This window comes from Mirounga angustirostris, unplaced genomic scaffold (genome assembly GCF_029215605.1).
Source record: "Mirounga angustirostris isolate CCGP_5_RB_7025 unplaced genomic scaffold, mMirAng1.0.hap1 SCAF_11, whole genome shotgun sequence".
Lineage (NCBI taxonomy): Eukaryota > Metazoa > Chordata > Mammalia > Carnivora > Phocidae > Mirounga > Mirounga angustirostris.
In genome coordinates, this window is record NW_026991719.1 from 99780894 (window position 1) to 99799522 (window position 18629).

The following is an 18629-nucleotide window of genomic DNA, read 5'->3' on the forward strand; positions in this document are numbered from 1 at the left end:
TTTGAAAAAAAATTTAAAATTGAAAAACAATGAAAGCACTGTGAATCATAACTCAGGGGATGCAGATACAGTAGTACATAACTAATAAATTTATAGCCTGATAAGTAGGCCTTAGAAAATATTAAGAATTTAAAATTTCAAGAGGTTAGAAAATGAAGAGTAAACCTAAGGAAATTAGAAAAACTAAAATCAGAATACAGAGGAAATTAATGAGATAGAAAATAATACAGAGCATCAACAAACCAAAGGCTGGTCTTTTGGAAAGACTAGTAAAATATGGAAACCATATAGTGAATATGTTTTTTAAAAAGAAAGAAAAAACATGTTAAAAATATAAGAAATGAAAGGCAGGGATATAATTAGAGTTACAGTGGAGACTAAAAATTCGTATGGAAATATCATGACCAACTTTACACCAATAAATTAGAAAGCATAAAAAAACGAGTTTTCTAAGAAATAATTACTAAAACGGACTTAAGAAATAACAGAAAAAACCTGAATATATCTATATAACCAATAAAGAAACTGAAAAAACATTTTAGAATCTACATACAAAATCAGCAGGCCAGAGACTTTTGCAGACGAATTCTACCTGAATTTCACAGAACAAGTATTTTCTTTCTTATGCCCCTGGAGAACAGATGCGTTCTATCATATACAAATTGTTCTAGAGCAGTGGTTCTCAAACCTGGCTTCACATTATAGTCACCTGGGGAGCATTTTAAAATATTGATGCCTGGATCTACCTCCAGAGATTCTGATTTATTTGGTATCGGCCAAAAAACACTGAACATTATTTTATACACAAACAGAAACCAAAAAACAAAAACTCCCCAAGTAATCCAAATGTGCACCTGGGAATCACTGAACTAGTGAATAAGATAATAAATAGGTAAAGCTAGCCAAGTCATTTTTTGAGGCAAATACAAACTTGATACAAAATCCCAACTTGGACAACACAAGAATAAAATCATAGATCAATCTCATGTATATATAGATGTAAAAATTCTAAAGAAAACAGTATAAAACTAAATCAGATATGCATTAAAAAACACATGATGGTGCCCCTGGGTGGGTCAGTGGGTTAAGCATCTGACTCTTGATTTCAGCTCAGGTCATGACCTCAGGGTCGTGAGAATGAGGAGCCCCATGATGGGCTCTGAGCTCAGTGGGGCGTGTGCTTGAGATTCTCTCTCTCCCTCTCCCCTTACCCCTCCCCACCCCATGGGCGCTCTCTCTCTCTAAAATAAATTAAATCTTAAAAAAAAAACAAAACATGATGACAATGTGTGGCTTAACCTAAGGGTGCAAAGATCTTTTAAACTGATAAGAACAGATGCTACAGAGGATCATAGGGGAAGAGAGGAAAAAAATGAAACAAGATGAAACCAGAAAGGGAGACACCGTAAGAGACTCTTAATCTCAGAACACAAACTGAGGGTTGCTGGAGTGGAGGGGGTGGGAGGGATGGGGTGGCTGGGTGATGGACACTGGGGAGGGTATGTGTTGTGGGGAGCGCTGTGTATTGTGTAAGACCGATGAATCACAGACCTGTACCCCTGAAACAAATAATACATTATATATTAATTTTAAAAAAAGTAAAAAAAAAAAGAACAGATGCTACACATGATCTTAGCCAAAAGGCCAAGAAGTGATGCAAAGATCTTTTAACATTAAAATATTTATCACTAAAAATCATAATTTTAACAGATTAAGGGGGAAATCTTATCATAATGTGGATACAGATTTTTTTTTAGAAAATCCAAAGTCCATTCAAGAGTGAAATAACTTTTGGCAAACTACAAATATATGGGATCTTCCTTAACCTGATAAGAGCTATCAAACCCCAAATAAACAGTAGACACGTTACTTACTGGGAAAATTTTCAAAATGCAGTATTCCTTTTAAAGTTGAGAAAGTAACAAGAATGACATATTGTTGCTTTTATTAAACATATACTAGAAATCCTAGCTGGTGCAAAGAGACAAGGGGACAAAAAAGTGCACAATTGAATATGAAGAACCACAACTATGATCATTCACAAGTGACAATGCTGTAAGGGATGACTGATACAGAGAGTTGTACCATGCTTGTTGATAGGGAGAAAATATTTTAAAGGTCACAGTTGTTTCCAAGTTAATAAATTCAAGGGAATTCCAATTTAAGTTCTAAAAGGGGATTTCACAGAAATGGACAGACTGACTCTGGAATTCATTTGGAGACATCAAAGACCTAAAAAGAATTAAGAAACTGTCAAAGAATGATTTAAAAAAAAAAAGGGAGCATTTTCCCTACCAGGTATCAATATTCATCATCATAATAATACAAGCCATAAAGGCAATAGTTGATAAATATGCTACATTAAAATTAAAAACTTGTGTATATCATAAAATGCCATAAACTTAAAGACAAGTCACAGATTTGGGACAGATGTTTACTACATATATAGCACTCAAAGGATTTGGGTCAAGAATAAATCATCCCAACAATCCATAACTCAAAAAAAGCCAACAATGCAATAAAAAGTGAACAAGTGATAATGAATAGGCAATTCACAAAGAGAATGCCAAATTTATACAATTATATGTAATAAAGTATTAAAAATATGTAAACTAGAAATATAGGCATCTATCTGGGTAAATCCTGAAAGTATAATATTGAATAACAAAAATCAGGTGGAAAAGGATCCTATTTTGGTAAAAATTGTAAAGTCCACAAAACAATACTTCACAATGTGCATGGTTGTAAACATATGTAGAAAATATAGAAAATGCAGGCAAATTACATATGCAAATTTCAGCAGAGGCAGGGAAGGGAAAGGGATGAAGGTCAGTCTTTAGCTATAGATGTAACTGTATTTATGAAAAAAAGTTAAGTAAATATGGCAAAATGTTAGTGTCTGTTAAATCTGTGTGTTTGATATATTGAATTTGTGCACTTTTCTTATGTTTGAAATATATCATGATTTAAATTACATTAAAGGGCTACCTAGTTGGCTCAGTCAGTTGAGTATCTGACTCATGGTTTTGGCTCAGGTCATGATCTCAGGGTCATGGGATCGAACCCCTCATCGGGCTCCGAGCTCACTGGGGAGTCTGCTTGAGATTTTCTCTTTCCCTCTCCTTCTGCCCCCACCCCCCCTCAAGTCTCCCTCTCCAATAAATAAATAAATCTAAATAGATAAATAAATTACATTTAAAAATGTTTAAACCTTAAATGATTGTAAGAAAATATTTATCTGCTCATGGGAGAAGGGAAGGCCTTTTAAATATGAAAGAAAAGTCATAAAGGAAAAGATTGATAAATGTGACTACATAAAAAGGTAAAAATTCTAAAATACTTCAGGGGCACCTGGGCGCCTTTTTTCAATTTTTTTTTAATAAAAATGTGTTTGGTTTTTTTTAAAGATTTTTATTTATTTATTTGACAGAAACACAGCGAGAGAGGGAACACAAGCAGGGGGAGTGGGAGAGGGAGAAGCAGGCTTCCCGCAGAGCAGGGAGCCCGATGCAGGGCTCGATCCCAGGGCCCTGGGACCATGACCTGAGCCGAAGGCAGACGCTTAACGACTGAGCCACCCAGGCACCCCAAAAATGTGTTTTATTTTAAAACAAGTTTATAAAAGTAGAAATCACATACAAAAATACAGATTACTCTGACATGTTAGCAAAATAGCTTATGGCTGGACTTGAGTTTGGAAGTACTGTATGTTTGAGGGCATCTGGAAATCACAGCCCAAATGGATCCTATCATCAGCCCTTGTCACTAATCTGTAAACAATATTTTCATGTAGTATATTTAGCACTTTTTAACTAGTACAAAATCGAAACAATCATTTCCTGTTTAACACCGCTTTAAAATGTTCTTCCTTAGGTCTGAGCAGATAAGGGCACTTCGTATCGTTGTTTCTAACATTTGAAGTCTAACTTAAAAACAATTAATGTTAATAGAAATAACAGGTTTTAGCTCTTTTTGTTCCATTTTGAACATATGTGAAGGTCATCAATTTAAAGAAATTAGTGTTTTGTTTTTTAAGTAGAATTTAATCCTTTTTCTTCTAGACACCATTAAAAAAAAAAATCACTGTTGCTATCAAAAGATTCCACACCTGAGTCTTGACTTTTATGTAGCTTCAGGTTGTCTTACTGCTTTGAAACTGCATGGAGCCCACACCTACTTCGAAGGTGTATTTCTGAGTGAACGAACACGTAGTTCTTAGGTAACTCTAGGTCCAGTAACTAGAAAACCATGACTTTCAAACAATTGGTCCTTTTTATTTTATTTATTTTTTTTAAAGATTATTTATTTATTATTTATTTATTTGACAAAGAGAGACACAGCGAGAGAAGGAACACAAGCAGGGGGAGCGGGAGAGGGAGAAGCGGGTTTCCTGCCAAGCAGGGAGCCCGATGCGGGGCTCAATCTCAGGACCCTGGGATCATGACCTGAGCCGAAGGCAGATGCTTAGCGACTGAGCATTGTATCTTTTAGTGTCTAATTCCACTTCTAAAAACACCATCCTAGGGAAATAAGTAGATGTGTGCACAAATCTTCATATGCCAGATGATCCTTATAAATTTTATAATACCAAAACATAGACACAGTCTAAATATTAAACATTAGAGGAATAATTAAATATGTTATGGAGCAGACATAAAGGAGTAGTATGCTGATATTTAAAAATATGTTTTTCGAAATTACCACAAGAAAATGTTTGCTACATGATTGTAAATAAAAAGAACGGATAGCTCAGTGATGTCATTCAGTGTCAAGTTAATGAAAAAAGCTTTGAAATGTAATCCAAGTTGAGAAGGGGACAAATGGTTTTTGTTATAATAAGACCATGCTTATGCTGACAAGGGAGCGATTCATCTCCTATGTAGACCCAATGAAGGATTTGGGCAGGAAAGAAATTCCCCCGTGAGATGTGTTTTTTAAAATTATTTTTTACTGGGCGCCTGGGTGGCTCAGTCGTTAAGTGGCTGCCTTCGGCTCAGGTCATGATCCCAGGGTCCTGGGATTGAGGCCTGCATCGGGTTCCCTGCTCGGCGGGAAGCCTGCTTCTCCCTCTCCCACTCCCCCTGCTTGTGTTCCTGCTCTCGTGGTCTCTGTCAAATAAATAAAGTCTTTAAAAAAAAAATAAAAAATAAAACTCTTTTAAAATTATTTTTTATTTTGTTCTGCCCAAGAATATAAAAATACCAAATAGCAGACTGCAAGCCAGAACAGAGGATCACCCTGACATTCTTCCTCCACCATTCCCTCTTCCATTTATAGGACTCAGAACTCACCCCTCTCCCTCTATCTGGCAGAACAGAACTGACAACCTGTACTGGAGACCAACAGTTTACAAGGAGAGAGAGAAAGAGAGAGAGAGAGCGATTGACATTGTCCTGGAACTTGCAAATGACAGACCCAGAAGAAACAGGGGAAGCGGGGACTTCAGGAGGAAGGAAGTAATTTAAAAGGACAAAAATGAAAAGAAGGAAAGAAAGAGAAGGCATTCACCTTCACACAGCTAGAGAAAAAACCCTCCCAGAACAAACCCAAAAGCGGGGTCAACACACCCTCAGTAAAGTAAGCAGGACAAGAGAGAAAAATCAGGGTCTCACCAACCAACTTTATAGGCACTGTCTGCTACTACTTCCCTGTATAGTTTGGATTAATCACCAGAGGCCTTGAGGAAAGAGCAGTTTGAATTCTTTTCTTGCAAATTTCTGTGATGTTCACTTGTGAAGGTCATAAGATAATAACTATTTTCGGGAGGGAAATATTCATTCCCACTCCCAAAGGAGGGCAAAGAATGGTCGACAGGGCTTTGGGGAGATATGCCAAAAAGGCAATAACTGAGCCAGACAATTTGCCCTTGATCTCCAACTCCTCTGAGAATATTTAAAGATAAATCATATGGGCCAAAAAATAAGAAGCCTACCATACAGCATATATACACATAAAATATATCATATATGTCTGCATAGAAAAAGAGCAAAAGGCGAGACACCAAAATCCTAGTGTTTTCCCAGGGTTTGAAATTACAAGTGATTTTTATTTTCTTATGCAGCACAGCATTTTAAAATATTAATTGATGCTTGTTTTCCTTCTTTTTTTTTTTTTTAATTTTTTTTATTTATTTATTTGAGACAGACAGAGATAGTGAGAGAGAGCTCAAGCAGGAAGAAGGAGGAGAAGCAGGCTTCCCCGCGGAGCAGGGAGCCTGATGCGGGGCTCGATCCCAGGATCCCGGGATCATGACCTAAGCCGAAGGCAGAGGCTTAACCATCTGAGCCACCCAGGCACCCCGATGCTTGTTTTCCTTCTTGATAATCCTTTCTGCCCTGCAGTACATCCCACAATTAAAATTAGACACTAGCTCTGAAGCTTATTGCCCCAGGGAAGGAAGGACAAAAAATAACCCAGGAAAACAATGAGTCAAAATTTTTACATTTGGGTTTCAAAATAAAACTGTAAAGTCCTTAGCTAAGAGGAGAGACTGAAAGCCAAAGAAACTTTGATTTGCTAGAGTGAGGCACCCAAGAAAGAAAAATAACATTTTGGAATTCTAAAACTTGCCATTCATAAAGACTGGAGGACCCAGGGTTTAGAGCATAAATCATTTAGTAGGGAAGAATTTGTAATGATATAGGAGGGGTTTTCGAGCCATAAAAAGAAAAAAGAATCCCTTCTGTACTGGTAGATGTTTGCAAAAGTTTGAGAGACTAAAGATGCCCTCTCCCCAGGTCAAAAGCCACTGAAATGAGAATGAAAAGTTGAAAAAAAAAAATCAGATCTATTTGAGAATTCTAAATGTGCCCCATTTCTCAACTACATCTTTTGGAGGAGGCAGCCTCTAAGAATGCCCCCGGTGACTGTGAAATGGCTGCACTGGAGTAGAGATGGCAGGATGGCATGTCTAGGCACAAAGGGACTTGATATATTGCCACTTTTTCCTGAATCTTCCTTGGCTTCCAAGGTGTGTGTAGGTAATTTGAAAAGTTCCCATGTGTCTGAAAGGAGCAAGGAAAATTACCAAGAATTGATAAACAGTATGTCTTGCAGCGTGTTATCATAGCCCAGGGACAAGGAACCGAGTAGCGGAAGGTGCAACTAGACAGCTGAAGTCTGAAGCTAGTGAACTTGACTGAGTCTCAGCAACTGAGTTTATCTATATGAGCTGAAAAGGAGGTCCAATAAGCCTGAAATTACTGTCAGGCTTCCCATTCCCCCACTTACCCTACCCTCAAACCATTACTGTGCGTTGCCCACACCAAGAGAAGTACACAAGTAAGCACATCAGCATGGAATGCAGAGGTGCTGATACACAAGCCCGGGCTAAACAAGCTACACACACCTCAGTGGAGGTCAATCAGGATAGAGGGTTGATGTTCACACCCTAAGGAAATTAGAACACCCAGAAGAAAGGAAGAAGCAATTGAGTCCTTCATAAAGGACTGAGTTTAAAATCAGAAATACTTAAGATATATTGCAGAACTATGTTTACTGCAGAAAATTGAAAAGCAAGTTAAAAGCTAGGTGAATTCCAATTGTAGGGAAATAAAGAACCTTGCAGTCTTGTACAGTTGAGTTGTGATTGTGAAATTTTCTACTTCTATATTTCTTTAAACTTTCTGGAATTTTCCAAATGTACTGCATATTTACACTTATTCTTTCAAACCTGAACAAAACAAACATTAAAATAAAGCTATTTGAAAATGTTTTTTCAAAGATGCAGATTACCTTATGTTAGTTTTAAAAGTTCTGGGCTGGTAGAAGTCTGAATTTAAATCTAGAGGCACCATAAAAGAGGGGGTCCTGTTGTCAGCATGCATAGTGCCAAAGTTAGAAACTGATAGAGACTTGCTGAACATATTTTAATCAATACACATTAAAACCTTTCGAAGTTGCTAAAATCTGTAGGTAAGTATCTGGAGACAGTATCTTTTGTTCTAAGAGAAAGTGAAAAATTCTTCATCTCAAATAGGGAAAAGAGTGACATTTGATAAACAACTTGGTGAAGGTATAAACAAAGTGTTATGGGAGCAAATGCAGGGGAGTCATTAGTTCCTTGGAGAGGTTCATAAATCTCTTGCAAGTTGAATCTGCAAACCTAAACATATAAAGTGATGACAGTGAACATTGATACTTCCTTTTCTTTGACAAATCCTCATAATAGGTGCGTGAGTTGATGTCAAGGTAGAGAGGACATAATTGAGGATGCTTCTTGCTGTCCTGGAATAAACGTGGTGTTACAAAGAATAAATTTTCCCTGTCATTTAAGACTCAATCCAGGAGTTGCAAATGCTTAACACCCTGGCCGACATGGCCCACAGACATGTTTATTCTGGCTCACAATTTTCTTTAAAATAAATTTAAGAGTCCTTTGGTTTATCATACTTGCTCCAGGTCACCATTGGACACAGCAGTCTCTTTTGGAAAATCAACACTTCTCAAAGGTTAAGAATAGAGACACTAATAGAGTACTTGAGTTGAAATTCAAGATCTATCACTTACTAACCACGTGAGCTTTGAGAAATGATTTAACTTCTCTGTGCCTTGGTTGTCTCATCTATAAAATGGGAATAGTAATAGTAGGGTTGTAGTGAGAATTAGGTGAATTAATACTTGTAAAGCATTTAGAATAATGCCCAGCACACAGTAAGTGCTGTGTAAAGATTTGTTAAATATAATATTGGCTTACCTCTAGCTTAATTATATTCCCTCCTTGGCCCCTATAAACATTTGGGCTTGTACCTCTGGCTTAATTTTATCCCCCAAGAAAGCTCTCACCTTGGCCTTTCATGTAAGCAATTTGGGTGTCCCTCCCTACAGGGTGTGATATGAGGGATCCCAAGAGTTCTTTTCCACATATCTCCCCTATATGTACCACATGACTGACTCATTACCATTATCATAAAAATGTCCTGAGCTCCTTAAACACTGGAGACACTAAGGGACACCAGATACAGACTCTGTCTTATGGGGATGACTGCCTAGTGAGAGAGACTGGGATTGTGTAGTGCAATAGAAGATTGCATATGCTAAATGCTAGATGATTGGAGTCTACTGGAGAAAGCAGTGACCACAGAGGGATGGGTTGGGCCAGGTAGGCTCTATAGAGGGTATGGGGCTTGAGCTAGTTCTTGAAGGGAGAGTAGAACTTAGATCTGGCTGGGGATTAGATAGAGGAAGGCATTCTGAACAAGAATTTATCGGGAAGTTTGAGAAACTACACACACATTTACTTTGAGTAGGGAGCAGGTTATGTGTCAGATGTCTTTTTTTGGTTGTAGGGTTATTTATTTTTTTTAAGCTTTAGAAACTAGCCTTTAATATATCCTCATCCCCTTCCCTCAGATAGTAAAATACACCCTGACAACTGATACCATTTCAACTGAAGAAGCTCTCCGTATGTGTCAGAAATTATAGGAGATCTAGGCCCATATATGAGGACTGGACTGTAGAGAGCACTGAACGCCAGATGAAGGGCTCAAGGTTTTATCTTGAAAGCAGTAAGAAGTCAAAGAAGATTCCAAAGCTGGGAGAGGTAGTAAGGAAAGAGTGATGATTTCTACAAAGAAATATTTTATGAAGATTAATCTGTTAACAAGATGGAGGATGGACAGGAGGCAGTGGATAGCAGGGAAGTTAAAACACCAGAGAGGAAACTTGAAGACTGGCTGGGAGAAAATTTCAATGAACAGTCTGAGATTGAGCTGACCTAGGTCTGGATCAAAGTGGAGCCATGAACCTGGAAAGGAAAGGATTTAAACCAAAAACATTGTTATGAAGCCTCTCAATTATTTTGCCTAATTAATTTCTTCCTATTCATCCATCAAAATGAAGAGTTAGCTCTTCAAGAACTCTGTTTTCCCACAGCTTTAAGTGCATTTGTCCATATTACAACACACAAAAATGTTCTGTTATCATGTATGTTTCTTCTTAACTTTAAAAACTCCTACAGATTATGGGTTTTTTATTTAAAGATTTTATTTATCCATTTATTTGAGAGAGAGGGAGAGAAAGAGAGAGAGGGAAGGGGAGGAGCAGAGGCGGAGGCAGAGGGAGGGGGAAAGAATGTCAAGCAGACTCTGCGCTGAGTGTGGAGCCTGACACAGGGCTCGATCTTACGACCCTGAGATAATGACCTGAGCCGAAACCAAGAGTTGGACACTTAACTGACTGAGCCACCCAGGTGCCCCAGGTTATGGGGTTTGTGTGATTTTGTTTGTTTCTCTAGAACCCATCACAGTGCCTGGCACATACTGAAGTTTTAAAAAGTGTAAAACTGAACCAAAGAATCAATAGGAATAGGTAGCTTTTGATGAATGGGGAAAGAAGTAGCTCTTGAGGCTGCTTGGCACTTGGAAGTCTAAGAAAATATGATAAAAAGAATTTGGAAGAGGATCACATGGGGTGGGGGGTAGGAAAGAAATTTCCAGGTATGAAAGTGAAAATCTCTTTCTCTCTCCCTCCTTCCCCTGCCATCCTCTTCTCTTCTCCTTCCCCTGCCATCCTCTTCTCCATCCTTTTCCTCTCCATTTCCTTCCCTCTCTCCTTCCCTCCCTCTCTCAATAAAGTTACTACTTAGGATGAATAACAAAGCTATATATTTTAATAACTTTGTACACAGTGATTATAAAAACTATAAGGAATAGAGACCCATTAGGGAATGGAACACAGGAACAATCAGTCTGAGATTAGAATATAGACAGAAGCAGAGCATCTGGTGATCTGTATGAAATGGGGGTTCAGGGAAACTGAGATGGGATACGAAAAATCCAGGGGGCTCTAAAAGAGTAAAGTATTTATTGACCAATAAAACAATTGGATTAATGTCACCATGATTATCAGCTTTGGGTTTGACCTACCACTGTCCCTGAAAAGCTGAAGTCACATACTATTAAACGAAATGTAGAAAGGGACATTCAAATATAGCCATGCTACTTCCAGATTAAACTTTCCAGGGTCCGCAATTGTCCTTCCACCTCTATAGACCCAGGGACACTGCTTATCTCAGGGACTATCTCTGAACAGTTAAACAATGCAGGAAACTATCCCTTATCTCTTATCTCCTGGAGGTTGATGGGTTTCCAAGCTAAAGGAGCTTAGGAAACTAGGCAATTTCCCAGTGGCGAGGCATGGCCTTTTCACCGAACTGCTCAAGAGGTATCTGCTCCCTTTTATCCTGAGAGAGAAGTATGAAATGATATAGCTGTTGTCTAAATCTCTGACAATATCAATACAGCCCCAATGAGTCATCACCATCAGTGAGACATGGACTTCACACAGGGTGGGGCATACACGGATGCTTAATAAATGTTTCTGGAGTTAACCCGAATTGCACTTGGGCTGGTGGTGATGAATTTGCCCTTATCTAGCTATATGTGGTCAAGGCACCCAGCTGTGATATTTCTGGTAAAGGTTTAGGTACATACAGTGGCCAGAAAATGAAGTAAATAAACTTGGCAAAACTAATGAGGCAGAGTGGAGAACTAGAAATTTCATGGGCTTTAGAGTAAGATATATTGGGATTTCAGTTCTGGCTTTACCTCTTCCCAGCTATATGAGCTTGGGCAAGTTTATTAACTTCTGTGAGCTCCACTACTGCATCTCCAAAATGAGATTATAATAATTCTTACCTCGTAACAGTTGTTGTTGGGATTATATTATGTAATCCATAATCATCAGTATGGTACTTATGGAGCATCAGACAAGAATTATTAGCTTCACAAACTTAGGTACCCTAACCAAGTAAGCAAAACATTGTTATCATTAGAGTTGGACTGATGTGGTAGACAGAATAATGCCCCTGCAAAGACGTCCTTGTCCTAATCCCTAGAACTGTTGAAAATGTTACCTTACATGGCAAAGGGGATTTTTCAGGTATGATTAAAGACCTTGAGATGGGGAGGTTATACTGCATTTTTTCAGTGGGCTCAATGTAAATACAGGGGTCCCTATAAGAGTGATGCAAGAGGGTCACAGAAAAAGGAGAAGTGATGATGGAAGCCAAGGTCGAAGTGGTGTGCTTTGAAGATAGGGAAGGAGACATAAGCCAAAGAGTGCAGTTGGCCTCTAGAAGCTGGAAAAAGCAAGGAAATGGATTCTCCCCTAGAGCCTGCCAAAGGAACTTAGCCCTATAGATGCCTTGATTTTAAGACTTCTTACCTCTAGAGGCTCCTTGGTGACTCAGTTGGTTGAGTGACCCACTCTTGGTTTCAGCTCAGGTCATGATCTCATGGATCTTGAGATCAAGCCCTTCATCAGGCTCCATGCTCAGCAGGGAGTCTGCTTGAGGATTCTCTCCCTCTGCCGCTCCCCCCCAATAAATAAACAAATCCTTAAAAAAAGAGAGAGAGAGAGACTTCTTACCTCCAGAACGTAACAGAATACATTTGTGTTGTTTTAAGTCACTAGGTTTGTGGTAATTTGTTACAGCAGCCATAGGAAATTAATAAATCTGGATTTGATGAAAACAATTAAGTGTATTATCAGCATCCTCCAAAAAAATCAGCTTTGGGGATGGTATCACCAAATATCTCCACAGTTTGGCACCATAGCAGCTGTTGCCCATATAAAGGCAAAAACAAAAATAAAACCTGAATTTCTCTTCCAAATCACACAGTATCACTCTGGAATACAAGCCCTTGACTGGACTGTTAACATTTTTTAGAACATGGTCCTAGAATGGCTATATGGGCCCAAAAGAGAAGTTTGTATTGACATTTTTCTACCTTCTTCGTGGATGATTCTCACTCTAGGGCTGCAAAAATAGCAAGAAAGATGCTCATCTTTTTTTTTTTACCTTTTAAGGAAAAGTGGTTTGCTTTACCCACCTGTGCCTAAGAGGTGGCACCAACTGAGTGAGGGGCTGGCACTGTTCTTATGGATAATGCAAGCCTTCTGGTTCCTGCTCATCAGAATCCAATTGCATTTGATGCTGAGGGGACATGGGCAGCACTCCAACTCCGTTAGTGTGCTATTTGTACTGCTTTGGTGTGAGACAGAGAGGCAAGATATCTGAGCTTCCATGGAAATTTGCCTGGGTAAGTTGCTTGCCATTGTTCCAGGTCCTGTGCATAATTTCAGAAAAAAAAAGGAGACCTTTTGGAATGTTCACTTTCACTAGATTAGGAATAAGCTACTTTCAATTTTACAAAAACCACTGAAGCATTTTGCTCAATACTGAACCAACACTGACTTATTTTTGAAAAAGACTACCTTACCATGTAATGCATTTTAACTGTGAAAAGGATAGTAAGGAATTCTCTCCCTTCTTTCATTATTTTGCATTTTTTTAAAATGAAGCATCCAATGTAAAAATCACTATGGACACAACATTTACATTTTCCTGCCAGCATCAATAAATTCAGCTTTATTTTTTAAAAAGGCAAGCTTCTGTCTGCTGGAAATAAAAATTTGTTTTCAAGTTAACTTTTTCATTATTTGAGTATAGTTGACACACAATGTTACATTAGTTTCAGGTGTACAACATAGTGATTCAACATCCTTACACATTATGCTCTGCTCACTACAAGTACAGCTACCATCTGTCACCGTACCGTATCATCAACTATATTCCCGATATGCTGTGCCATGTATTTCTGTGGCTTAGTCATTCCATAAAGAGGCCTGTACCTCCCTCTCCCCTGCACCCATTTTGCCCATTCCCCTCTTCCCTCTGGCAACCATGAGTTTGTTCTCTGTATTTATAAGTCTGATTCTGTTTGTTCATTTATTTGTTTTGCCTTTTAGATTCCACATATGAATGAAATCATATGGTATTTGTCTTTCTGACTCTGACTTATATCATTTATTTTATACCCTCTAGGTCCATCCGTGTTGTTACAAATGGCAAGATCTCAACCTTTTTTATGGAAAAAAATCTTGACCATTAAGTTATTGGGGAAAAATCACAGATATAACCTGAGAAGACCAAACTTTGTATTTCCCATACACATTGGATATGGACAAATTCCAGAAGTCTAATAGTCAGAAGCACATAACTTTTAGCCAACTAATAAGATCCCTGCACTAACTCCTCCTTTTGACGCAAATTTCCAAAATTAGAAGTCAAGTTCATACCCCAGAGCTCAGTACAGTGCCTGGCATTCATGAACACATTTATTTATTCATAATTCCATTCATTCAACAAATATTTACCAGGCGCATGGTAATAGGAATATAAGAGTGAATAAGACAGGTCTTTGGACTCATGGAACTTAAGGTCTAGCGAATGGTACATAGTAGAAATGTGTTACATGTTTGATAAATAAATAAATTTATTTGTTTATCTGTAGTTCCAAGGTTAATTCCTAAGAAATGCCCTAATTTCTGTGTGTGTGTGTGTGTGTGTGTGTAGTCATAATGGTATTTAGAACTAAAGAGAGGAAACAGACACCATGGGGGTGAATCTCATATACTTCACCTAATCTACACCTGTGCCACTGACAGCTCTAGTCATGAATGCACCCACTGAAGGTAAGGGTGAGAACCCTGGGATCTTCAATGAAGAGCACTATATTTTTATTAAGGCAAGAAAGTGGACTCAGACACTTTTAACAAGAGTTGGGAAGAAAAGGGGTTCCAAGTCATCTTAAATAAATCTAATTATCTCAGAATCAGTATGGTGTAGTGGTTTCCAAAGAACATGGGATATGGAGTGAGATAGCCTGGATTTGAACCTCAGCTCTGTTACACGCATTTGGGCACCTCTCTAGGACTATATGTTTAAAATAGAGGTAATAGAGGGAGGAGGAAAGATGGCACAGGAGTAGGGGACCCTATTTCAACTGGTCCCCGGAATTGAGCTGGATATCTACCAGACCACTCTGAGCACCCACGAAATGAGCCTGAGATGTAAGAAGATCTGGATCTCTACGAACAGAATAATGCAGGCGGTTGGTTCCGAGGTACAAAGTGGGGAGCCGTGATTCTGCGGGCAGATATCAGAGGATAAACAGCAGCGGGAGGGTGTCTGGCCATGGGGATCATACACCACCAGTGAGCGACAGCCTTGCATGCTGGGGACAGGCACAGACTCACAGACCGGTAGCAGCAGGGAAAGGACTTTAGGGCAGCCCCCGGGATGGAAACTCGGAGCGGCGGGGTCGCACCTGCAAACTGCAGCCCCCGGGGCAGAAACCCGGAGCGGCAGGGTCACCTGCACGTGAACTGGGAGCGGCTAGTGGTTTTAGAAGCACAAAGGGCAGAGATGTGCCCTGACCTGGGGGCAGGACTAGGAGCACTGTGGAGAGGAGCACAACCCAGGATGCTGCAGTTTATAGCAGCATGGACAGAAACGGAGACAGTGTGGCCTGGAGAGCTCACTGAAGAACAGACTGTGGTCTCTCTGCTCTGAGGCAGAGGGTTGGAAACAGTCTCTTCTGCTCTGACTCATGGAAGAGACACAGAAAGCTGCCAGGGAAAGCCGCCAGAGAACAAAAGCCCCCAAAACTGATTCCCGCTGAGCCCATCCCCTGCCACAGGGGGGCAAGGCAACTCCGCCCAAACAGGGTTGCCTGAGTAACAGCGCGGCAGGCCCCTACCACAGAAGATAGGCTGGGAAAACAAGAGGCCAACAACCCTAAAGTCCCTAGAAAACAGGTGCATCTTGCTTGGGTTCTGGTCAATAATTTGGACTCTATACATTCCCTCAACCACCCATCAACAGAATGACTAGGAGGAGGAACCCCCAAAATAGAAAAGACTCAGAGATTATGACTTATGCTGCAGATTTACAAATGGATGCAGATATAACCAAGATGTCAGAGATGGAATTCAGGCTAGCAATTGTGAAGACAATTGCTAGAATGGAGAAATCAATTAATGGCAACATAGAGTCTCTAAGGGCAGAAATGAAAGCTGAATTGGCAAACCTTAAAAATGCTATCAATGAGATCCAATTCAATCTAGATAATCTAACAGCTAGGGTAAGTGAGGCAGAAGAGAGAATAAGTGACCTGGAAGACAATATAATAGATAAAAAGGGAAATGAGGAGACCAGGGAAAAACAACTCAGAATCCATGAAAATAGAATCAGAGAAATAAGTGACACCATGAAACATTCCAATGTCAGAATAATTGGAATCCCAGAGGGAGTGGAGAGAGAGAGAGGACTAATAGATGTATTTGAGCAAATCGTAGCTGAGAACTTCCCTAATCTGGGGAATGAAACAAACATTTGAGTCCTAGAGGCAGAGAAGACCCCTCCCAAGATCAAGGAAAACAGGCCAACACCCTGGCATGTAATAGTAAAACTTGCAAATCTTAGAACCAAGAAAACCATCTTAAGGGCAGTTAGGGGGAAGAGATTCCTTATGTGCAGAGGGAAGAACATCAGAATAACGTCAGACCTATCTACAGAGACCTGGCAAGCCAGAAAGGCCTGGCAAGACATATTCAGGGTACTAAATGAGAAGAACATGCAGCCAAGAATACTTTATCCAGCAAGGCTGTCATTTAAAATGGATGGAGAGATGCAGAGCTTCCACAACCGGCAGAAACTGAAAGAACATGTGACCACTAAGCCGGCCCTGCAAGAAATATTAAGGGGGGTTCTATAAAAGGAGAAAGACCCCAAGAGTGACATACAACAGATATTTACAGGGACAATCTATAAAAACAACATCATCACAGGCAACATGATGACAATAAATTCATATCTTTCAATAATCACTCTCAACGTGAATGGCCTAAATGCTCCCATAAAATGGCACAGGGTTGCAGATTGGATAAAAAGACAGGACCCATCCAAATGCTGCCTACAAGAGACTCATTTTGAACCTAGAGATACATCCAGACTGAAAGTGAAGGGATGGAGATCCATCTTCCATGCCAGCGGACCTCAAAAGAAAGCTGGGGTAGCAATTCTTATATCAGACAAATTAGATTTTAAACTGAAGTCTGTAGTTAGAGACACAGAAGGACACTATATCATTCTTAAAGGGTCTATCCAACAAGAAGATCTAACAATTGTAAATATCTATGCCCCTAACATGGGAGCAGCCATCTACATAAGCCAACTGTTAACCAAAATAGTCATATTGATAACAATACGTTAATTGTAGGAGACCTCAATACTCCACTCTCAGCAATGCACAGATCATCTCAGCAGAAAATCAACAAGGAAACAAGAGCTTTGAATGATACACTGGACCAGATGGACCTCATAGATATTTACAGAACATTCCACCCTAAAGCAACAGACTACTCATTCTTCTCGAGCGCACATGGAACTTTCTCCAGAATAGACCACATACTGGGTCACAAATCAGGTCTCAACTGATACCAAAAGATTGAGATTATTCCCTGCATATTCTCAGACCACAATGCTTTAAAACTGGAACTCAATCACAGGAAAAATTTGGCAGAAATTCAAACACTTGGAAGCTAAAGACCACTCTGCTCAAGAATGTTTGGGTCAACCAGGAAATCAAAGAACTTAAACAATTCATGGAAATCAAGGAGAATGAAAACACATTAGTCCAAAACCTATGGGATACTGCAAAGGCGGTCCTAAGGGGGAAATACATAGCCATCCAAGCTTCACTCAAAAAAATAGAAAAATCCCGAATTCACCAACTAACTCTACACCTTAAAGAACTAGAGAAAAAGCAACAAATGACACCTAAGCCATGCATTAGAAGAGAAATAATTAAAATTAGAGCAGAGATCAATGAATTAGAAACCAGAAACACAGTAGATCAGATCAATGAAACTAGAAGCTGGTTCTTTGAAAGAATTAATAAGATCGATAAACCACTGGGCAGACTTATCCAAAAGAAAAGAGAAAGGACCCAAATTAATAAAATTATGAATGAAAGGGGAGAGATCATGACTAACACCAAGGAAATAGAAACAATTATTAGAAATTATTATCAACAACTATATGCCAATAAACTGAGCAATCTGGATGAAATGGAGGCCTTCTTAGAAACCTATAAGCTGCCAAGACTGAAACAGGAAGAAATTGACAACCTAAATAGGCCAATAACCAGTAACGAGATTGAAGCAGTGATCAAAAACCTTCCAAAAAACAAGAGTCCAGGGCCTGATGGATTCCCTGGGGAATTCTACCAAACATTCAAAGAAGAAATAATACCTATTCTACTGAAGCTGGTTCAAAAAATAGAAACAGAAGGAAAACTTCCAAACTCATTCTATGAGGCCAGCATTACCTTAATCCCCAAACCAAGCAAAGACCCCATCAAAAAGGAGAATTCCAGACTGATATCCCTGATGAATATGGATTCCAAAATCCTCAACAAAATCCTAGCTAATAGGATCCAACAATACATTAAAAGGATCATCCACCCTGACCAAGTGGGATTTATCCCTGGGATGCAAGGGTGGTTCAACATTCACAAATCAATCAATGTGATAGAACACATTAATAAGAGGAGAGAGAAGAACCATATGGTCCTCTCAATTGATGCAGAAAAATCATTTGACAACATACAACATCCTTTCCTGATTAAAACTCTTCAGACTATAGGGATAGAGGGAACATTCCTCAAGTTCATAAAATCCATCTATGAAAAACCCACAGTGAATATCATCCTCAATGGGGAAAAGCTGAGAGCCTTTCCCTTAAGATCAAGAACACGTCAAGGATGCCCACTTTTGCCACT

General features: G+C 39.3%; 1 pseudogene; it reads right to left on the reverse strand.

The window, feature by feature from the left end:
- Positions 1–1494: 1494 nt before the first annotated feature.
- LOC123851822 (U2 spliceosomal RNA) lies at positions 1495–1656 on the reverse strand (annotated as a pseudogene).
- Positions 1657–18629: the final 16973 nt, after the last annotated feature.